Source organism: Colobus angolensis, unplaced genomic scaffold (assembly GCF_000951035.1).
Source record: "Colobus angolensis palliatus isolate OR3802 unplaced genomic scaffold, Cang.pa_1.0 Scaffold163, whole genome shotgun sequence".
NCBI lineage: Eukaryota > Metazoa > Chordata > Mammalia > Primates > Cercopithecidae > Colobus > Colobus angolensis.
In genome coordinates, this window is record NW_012114744.1 from 7589612 (window position 1) to 7598769 (window position 9158).

General features: G+C 37.4%; 1 protein-coding gene across 3 annotated transcripts in view; it reads left to right on the top strand.

Moving 5' to 3' along the window:
- The window catches only part of PTPRZ1 (protein tyrosine phosphatase, receptor-type, Z polypeptide 1), a 209151-nt gene that overhangs the window by 93635 nt on the left and 106358 nt on the right, over nucleotides 1–9158 (top strand). The gene's annotated exons all lie outside the window — the stretch shown is intronic.

Genomic DNA, 9158 nt, shown 5'->3' on the forward strand with positions numbered 1-9158 from the left:
AAAAAAAAAAAGGAAAGAAAAGCTTTGAAGAATCAATTTTTTTAAAAATCAAATACAGTTGGCTTTCATAATGAGTTTAATAATTTACTTTGAGATTGATAATCCCTTGGCAATCACTCCTAACATTTTAGTTTAAAAAAAAAAAAAAAAAAAAAGGAAAGAAAAGCTTTGAAGAATCAATTTTTTAAAAAATCAAATACAGTTGGCTTTCATAATGAGTTTAATAATTTACTTTGAGATTGATAATCCCTTGGCAATCACTCCTAACATTTTAGTTTAAAACTTTTCTCTCTTTCAGCCTTTTTATGTATACATTTAAAGAATAGAGGCACATGCTAACATAATGAACTATCGCAGTGAGTCCATTTGCAATGTAAGCTGATTATCAGCTTGTTTTAGCTGATATATAAATTGTCATGCACCAGAATTATTTATATTAAAACACATAATTTAAACATCATCATTAAGAAATGAGATAGAAAAAAGGAAAAGGGTCAGTATTCAGGCTTCTGCTCAGCTTATAAGAGTCTCTTGATTGAGACTAATTTAAAAAAGAAGTGGAAATTCAGGAAAGAGGTCAGAGGCAGCAGTAGACAAGCTGTTTAATGTCACATTTGAAAAAATTACCTCTAATTCTTGAAGTCACTTTTAAGATTTTAAAAAATCAAGCCATAATTTGCTATCTTTAAATAGGAGTTTGGTTTAATTATCACTTAAGCACTTTTTTACTTTCTCATTTTAGGTCTTTAATTTTGGTAATAGTTTTTCAGCTGTTTATTTTATATTTCACAGGTTGTATTGCTCTCATTAGACTGTTACAAATTGCTTGTGAAGAAATCAATTTTAGGTGTCATAATTTTCCCCAAATGATATCTATATGAGTGTCTATCAAACTTTCAGTTGGTTTGAAAAGAGAATGATGCAATAGCTAGAATGGGAAAAGGTAGATGAATTGAAAAGGCAAACAGAACTTTATAAAAAACAATGCAGATGATCTCTGGTGTCACTAATGTTATTATTCAGCTATGTACATGCTTGAAAAGACACATTGCCATTAAATTATTCTTTATGTCAGCCTTTACTGTCACTTTGCAATACAAAGAAATCAAGGTGAAGACTAACTTTTCTCTTGTACAGAATCATCAGGCTAAATTTTTGGCATCATTTCAGTCCCTGGAGACCTCTGAGAGATTCTGGGATGCCAGTGGTGCCTCTCTGGCCACACTGACAACAAATAATTGACCTAAGGAATAGTTCACTTCAGACATTTTTTGCTTCTCATTGGTTGTCAGGGCCACTGAGGAGAGCTCAGTGTAGATCAAAGAAAATGATGTAGATCAAAGAAAACGGTGATTCTTCCCCTTCTTCCCAGCCACCCACCACCTGAACCTAGTGCATCATTGTACAATGGCCATAAAGGATGACAAGGGACTCGGCAACCGGTTCCTGGAGGAAATGATGCTGTGGCTTTTGGCTGGTGGCACCATCATCCCCAGTCATCAGTCAGAGTCATCAAAGTGATCATTCACCCATTCACTGCTTCCTCTGTCTGCATCCCACAGCTAATCAACTAACCAGTTCTGATTTTTTTCACAAATATTAACTCTCAACTTTCAAATCTTTCTCAAATCTCTTTCTTCTGATCTCTGCCCTAGTTTAGATCCTTAATAATCTTCACCTTACCTATTGCTAAAACCTTCTAACTGACCTATCTGCCGTCAGTTTTGTGTTCCTTAACTCTGTAACCACAGTTACCTCCATAAAATTTAAATATGACCATGACACTTGCATCTTTGTCTTTTTTTTTTTCCTTTCTGTGGAGAACGGGGTCTCGCTATATTACCCAGGCAGGTCTCGAACTCAAGCTATCCTCCCGCCTCTGCCTCCCTGAGAGCTGGGATTACAGGCGTGAGCCACCGCGCCTGGCGACACTTGTATCTTAAACACCTTCAATAGCTTACTAGAAAATTTTAAAGCCCTTATTCTGGCATGCAAAGCCCCCAAATTTTTTCATTTGTTCTTACAGCCCCTCCATTCACTGCCTTGCATTCCATGTCTGAGCACATAGAACCTCCTACTGTTCTCCCCTAACATCCATGCATTCTGTCTTCTGTACTGATGCTATTTTCTGTCTTCCTAGATGCCTTCAGCCATGAATTTCTTCCTTACCTTCAATTGGATACCTGTTTATTGAGACTTATTTCAAGTACCTTTTTATCTAGAAAGCCTTACTTGTCTAATATCCCATCTGGGTTAGGTACCTCTCTTTTGTGTCCCTGGAATACCCTATGCATATTTCTGCTATTATATTCATTAGATTATCTTATAATTTACAATTTTTGTATCTTTGGTCATCACTAGAACATGAGTTCTTTGATGATGGCACTTTTAATGATCTTTGAATCTTATGTACCAGGTGTATGTTCTGTCTCACATTAGGCACATCATAAATATTTGATGAATTAGTAAACAAATGAACAAATAAAAGCTGCAATCAGTAGCGTTAGGTTTTGATGGGATCTGTGGACAATATAAAATATAGAATTCCTAGCCGTGGCAGCAGATTTATTGCTATCATAATGGGTCCACAGCTTCTTTCTTGTTCCTTGAATGTGACCAGTAACAATGCATCTAGGAGATCTGATGTAAGAGTATTCTGTGATAAGTGTATACAGAAAGGAGGAACCAATGACTCAAATAGGAATCAAGCCAGAAGCTTCTGCCATATGGGCAGCGTGGGCTTCAACCAAAACAATGAAACAGCGCTGTGGTTCAGCAGAGGTCCTACCGTGAATAGAAGGATACCAGGTTGCCGCTGTGTCTCAGATTTCAACTCTGTGGTGTTGGCACTTTTACCTATGGCAGGAAACAGAGCCATAGTCATGCCCCATATCTCTAATAAGTATGTGGATAATAAGCATTGAGTACAGACCTGATGGTAGTGTCACTGACAAGAGACTTGTGTTGTTTTCCATTGCACTGCTACTTCTGTGCTATGAGAACTTAGCTCATCAGTTATTGAAGAAGGGGAAAAGTTAATGACCACAAGAGGGCTTACAGTGACTCTTCAGAGCTATTTTGCAAGAAGAGATTTTTATTTCCCAAACCAAGGGGCAATTTCCATCAGGGCTTTTTTTTTTTTTTTTTTGGTTCTGTATTTGCCATCTCATTGGTAATAACAAGACTGCAGCAACAAAGGAAAGAAATCTCACTCTATTTCTCTCATCACTCCATAAATAGTTTGCCTGCCTTTCATTGAGGACAGTTAGTTAACACTGAGGGCAGCTAGTTAACAGCAAGGGCTACAGAAAAGTCCTATAATTAATCAACCTGCATTGCCTTCAGTCTGAATCCTGGGTATTAAAATTCAGTGGGTGCAATTAGAATCAGGCAAATGTAAAGGTCATAACATTAGTCACAGTGTCACCTTGTCTCTGAGCCTTTTCTTTCTTCTGGAAGTGGTGTCTTGTCATGGGGGTTAGAGCAACAAGAACTCTGTTGTTCCGGGAGTTTGTGAAATTTTATCTGCAATTTTTTCAATTTTAATTAAATATTTGATACCAGGCTACAGCAACAGAAACACTGCAGTGTTGGGTTTCAGCACTATCACTCTATCATCTTATAATTTAAAGTGAAAGATAGGAGGACTTTGTGGTTCTGACGGTTTGATAGCTTTTTAAAAGTTACCTTCCTTTCCCCATACCAGATTAGAGATGGGGGTGGTGGGGAGAGAGCTTCAGCATTGTCTAGCCAGAATCTCTAGTTCTCTAGCTTTTTATACTTCCTACTCACATTCATCCTACTGATTTCCACTTAGGGCTGCAACTACCTGTCCTCTCTGCTTGTCCATCAGGAATATTGACTTTCCCAAACATTTCTTAAAAATCGAAAAGTTAAACCGAAAATACACACTTTTTTAAAATTTTTATTTTTTCCAAGCCAAACTGTATCCAGCTTTATTGAAGACACTTTCCATAAACAATCATGGAATTTCAGTCAGGACATGGGCAGACAGTTATTAACAGTATATAACAACTTTCAAAAATCCTTCTCTACTGGACTACCAAAAATCAGAAAGCCACTATAAAACTCAATGAAGTCTTCATGTGATGCACTGAGCAGGGAAAGTTTCGAGTGAGGGTTCACATTTCACATTTAGCATGTGTTTAACAGCTTTTCACAACCAACCCTGACTTTCAGAAATGAAATGAAAATGGCAGGATTTATTTGAAGATTCACAATCTGGCAACATAACCACTGCTCTTTTGAGGCACGCTAGCTCAGTGGCACCACTGGAAAGTCCAGATTGCCTGACACACTGGTAACCAGTTAATGGGGGTCAGGTCCCAACAGATGTCTGGGTTTAAGGGAGTTAAGTCTATGCTGAAAGGTGGAAAGGGAGAAGAGGACATAAGAACTAATTTGTTTTCCATACCACAAGGCTTTTGCACCAAGGTGGCTATGTGTGTCAAAGTCAGGAAATCTTTCCTCCTGGGAACCAAGAGGAAGTCTCTCAAAACTAGAAGGGAAAGGTGTTTTCTGCACATCAATCCAGATTTGGAGACATTCATTAGTGACATATGCTCCTTCCCCTAAAAACAATAATGAAATGTTCTGTGTCCTAACAACACAGCTTAAAAAAAAAAGTAAAATAAAATTTCGCATTTTATAAAACCTGATAAAAATATTTCAAACTGTACAGTCTCCAGTACACAGTTACCAAAATGCACACACTTCGCTTGGCATTTGCAGCACCTTCAGCTTTCTGTGTCTGGTCTCCATTTCTGCAGGGTTATTCCCCTTCTTGCCAGCATCAGCTTTTCCCTTTTTCCCTCTGGGTACGTTCTCTCCCTTCTTTGCAGGGCCTTTTTAGGCCTGGGCTCTGGCTTTGGAGGAGCAGGTTTAGCAGACAATCTCGCAGATCTTCTCTGTGGTTCATCCTTCACTTTGGCTGTATCTCCTTTCACATCCCCTTCAGGCTTTCTCTTGGGCATGGTGGTGGCGATGGTGGCGGGACGTAGGTGCTGGGTGCGGGATGCGGCTGAGCACAGGTTGCAGCATTGCATGAGCTTTGGTCTGTCCAGGGGTTGTTCTCACCACTGCTTCTTCCAATACACACTTTTAAAAGGTGCCTCTACAGGTTCATGGTCTCCCACATCAGGAGAGCCCTCAGTGCTTTCCCTCAGCCTAAATGTCCACGATTTTATTCTTCACTATTTCCTCAAGCCTATTCTCACACCTCCTCCTCCCTTGCAGTGAATGATACTGATACCAGTTTTTCTGAGAAAATAGGGAAAGGGATTGAAAAGATTTGTACTGTCTGCCTGCCCATTTACATATATTATCTGATTTAATTTGCACAGTCTGAGATGTGGAGATTATTCTTTCTTTTACAGATAAGGTAACTGAGGCTCAGGTGACTGGTGGTGCAGAGACTGAGCTCATGTTAGTTCAACTGCCAAACTTCTCCTCCAATGTGATGGGATGTAGCTATAAAACAGAAATACAGGGCATGAACATCAGATTTCTCACTCCCCTATTCTAAATATAGCTAAATCCATATGAATCCATATTCCATGCCTCTCTTGTGCTTCTTTCCTCCCTTAGGCTAATAATACTCTATTCATGCTTTGTATTTTCTCTTTTGGGATATTTGATCATCAACTTTCCATAACTTCAAACTCTTTATTTTAATAATTCTTTCCTCTCAATATATACACATACTTATGTTTCCCTCTGTCTTAAGAAAAAATCCATTTCTCATCCTTGCATCTGTCTCTGTGTGCCACCTTATCATTCTTCTTTCGTTCACAGCAAACTTTTTTTAAAAAGTACTTTAATTCTACCGGTTCCCTCTAATTCACTCCGTAGTCTGAATTGCAAGTCCATCATGTCACTGAAATTGATTTATTCTATGAATGTAGGGTTTGGAGTTGGGAAATAACCAAATTCAAACTCTCTCTTCACTCATGATGCTTGGGCAGTCTCTCTGTTGTGTATGACACCCACTTTGAGATACTCATTGTTGAAACCATGTTTCTATGACTTTCATGAACTGTCTTCTCCTAGGTTTGCAATTCCTTTTCAGGCCACTCATTCTTAAGTCCATTTGGTACCCCTGCTCCCCTTTATGCTGCCTAAATGTTAATGCTCTCCACCGTCTTATCATTGAACCTCTTCTTGCTTGTCAACTTTGATTGAAGTATTTAACCCACATCTGTGGTTATAAATGTATGCTATCTGTATGCTAATACTCCCCAGACCAGTGCCTCCCAGACCCATATTTTTTGTTGTTTAATGAAATTCCATTGAAATTTCCAAGTCTGTAGGTTCAAAACAAAAATCAAACTCTTTCTATTCATATTCTCTGTCAACATGACTGGTACCATGATACACTCAGGTATGTCCCCGTCGGGGTTTTAGACGTCATCCTTTGCCCTTCTCCCTTCCTCACTCCCAAATAAGAATCCTGTCAAACATCCCTAACCTTCAAAATGACATCTTTTGTTGTTGTTGCTGTTTTTGACACAGTCTCACTCTGTTAGCCCAGGCTGGAGTGCAGTGGCACAATCTCAGCTCACTGCAACCTCCGCCTCCCAGGTTCAAGCGATTCTCCTGTTTCAGCCTCCCAAGTAGCTGGGATTACAGGCACGCACCACCAGGCCCGACTAATTTTTGTATCTTTAGTAGCTACAGGGTTTCGCTATGTTGACCAGGCTGGTCTTGAACTCCAGACCTCAGGTGATCCACTGGTCTCAGCCTCCCAAAGTGCTGGGATTACAGGTGTGAGCCATCTTGCCCAGCTGACATCTTATTTATTGTCCTCGATTCTATTGTATTTATTTGTACTTCGATAATTTCTTGCTTTAACTAAAATTTTCTTTATTTCTCTGTAAGTTTTGTTTCATTTTCTGATTAAAGCAGTAAGTTAGTTATCAACCATTATGATAATTATATTTATTCTGTTTATGGATTTAATTTATGCCCACCACAGATTATAAGGTCTTGATTACTTATCCTCAATGTAATGGTATTTTACTACATCAGTGTCCTTTGATCTTTTTTTCGTCTTGTGTTTATTTTTTTCCCCTGTGGTCTCCAAAAAAAATTTCAGTTTATTGCACTATAGAGCAGTAGTTTTTGTTGTTATGTTTTGTTGGGTTTTTGTTTGTTTTAGATGTTTTTTTCAACTTGCAAAGGTCCTAAAATTTTAAACAGGAACTTTGTAAAAAGTTTCTGGTCTATTTCTCTGCCTATTTGTGTTGGACTTTAGTTAATGATTTTCTTAAATAACATAATGCTAAAAGGAATTTGTGCTAGAATTTTCCTAAATAAATTGATAACTACCTTCTCTGACTTGTAACCCCCTGCCAATTGCATATATCAGGCAGACTTGCAAAGATTTTTTGCTGTCCTGATGTGATTGTCCCATTAGTACATAAAACAAAGGAAAATGTAGTTTGATGAAACAGATTCTCATTCTGAAATTGTTTGCATTTGATCTGCCTTTATTTCAGCTTTAATAGCAGCTTTAATCAACATTGGGCAACCGCTTTGCTGTTTCTAGCTGCAGAAACCTCTGGCCAAAAACACAAAGAGGCACACTAATTTGTGCATGGAAACACATCCTCATTCTTATTTTCAACATGAGAAGTTGTCATAGACATCCCTCTTCCTTTGCTTTGAGTCGGTTTATGTGATGGCATTTATCATTAAGACATATAACCTCTTAGTGATTGTTATTCAGTAACTTTTGGTTTTAGTTTCTTATCTTTGAGGAAGTCTCTTTTTCAAGCAGCTAACTCTTGGGTCTAAAAAGTGTCTTCTTAAGTATATCATCTTTCCATTTTGCTGGAATTCTAAATTTTATGCTATTTATTGAAAAAATACTGAATTACTTCATTTTTGTATTTTATTAAACTAAAATTTGAATCCAAGTCACTCACCACTGATAGCTTTATACTATTTAAATAACTTTTTAATTTTGTGTTTGGTATGTTTGTTAGCATGTAGAAAGCAAGTCCAAGGTGATTTATAAAGCTGTGACTTACAGTGTATGGAGCACTAAGTAGAGTTTATTCAGGACAACTGGTGTTAGATGCTATGAAGATTACTGTAGTCTTCACTTCAATATTACACTTATTTTGCCTTTTCATAATATTTTTATATGTGAATATGTAGAGACACAAACTTTTTTTTGAGATGGTGTCTTCCTCTGTCACCCAGGCTGGGGTATAGTGGCGCGATCTTGGCTCACTGCAACCTCCGCCTCCCAGGTTCCAGTGATTCTCCTGCCTCAGCCTCCTGATTAGCTGTGATTATGGGCGTGCACCAACACACCTGGCTAATATTTTTGTAATTTTAGTACAGATGGGGTTTCACTATGTTGGCCAGGCTAGTCTTGAACTCCTAATCTCAGGTGATCTGCCCATCTTGGCCTCCCAAAGTGGGATTAACAGGTGTGAGCCACCCATGCCCAGCCGAGGCACAAACATTTTCTTACTTCAAAACCTGACGACACAAGAAATTCATTAAGAATAAAAGTAATATATATTTTTTCTTAACAATATCTTGATCTTTAAAGAATCAGTTCTATGTATACTATTATTAAAATCTTATTAAATAATAGCAATTTATAGGAACCTTTAAAAGAAATCAATATTGAGATTTTTTATTAAAAAAATCTATTAATTTTTGGTGGATCTCTGCTGAATACCTTATAAAAAATTATAATTATTTTTCCATTAATCTGATATTTGAAGGTAAGACTCAACCAGAACAATGCAAAAATGAGAGAAAATAAGAGGAAAAAATTAATTTTTTTCTTTGACTTTTATTTCATCTGCATAATTTACTCAGTTTTTCCTTCAAATATTCAAAAACCTGCACTAGTATTTTTTTTCTGACACATTTCCCCTGTTAGACTTTAGTTTTTCTTAGTTCATATTCTTGTGTTAATGGCTGGTGGAGTAATGTTTCCTCACACAGAATGTTTTTTAAGGTGTGTTTCTATCTAGAACACTAATTGGTGAAATATCTATAGCACGTGAACATCGAAGGGTGCTAACTACAGTTATCTCACGGAAGCATTTTTTTTTCATTCAGCAAATGTTGATTTCATTCTTTTTATTTTTATTTATTTATTTATTTATTTATTT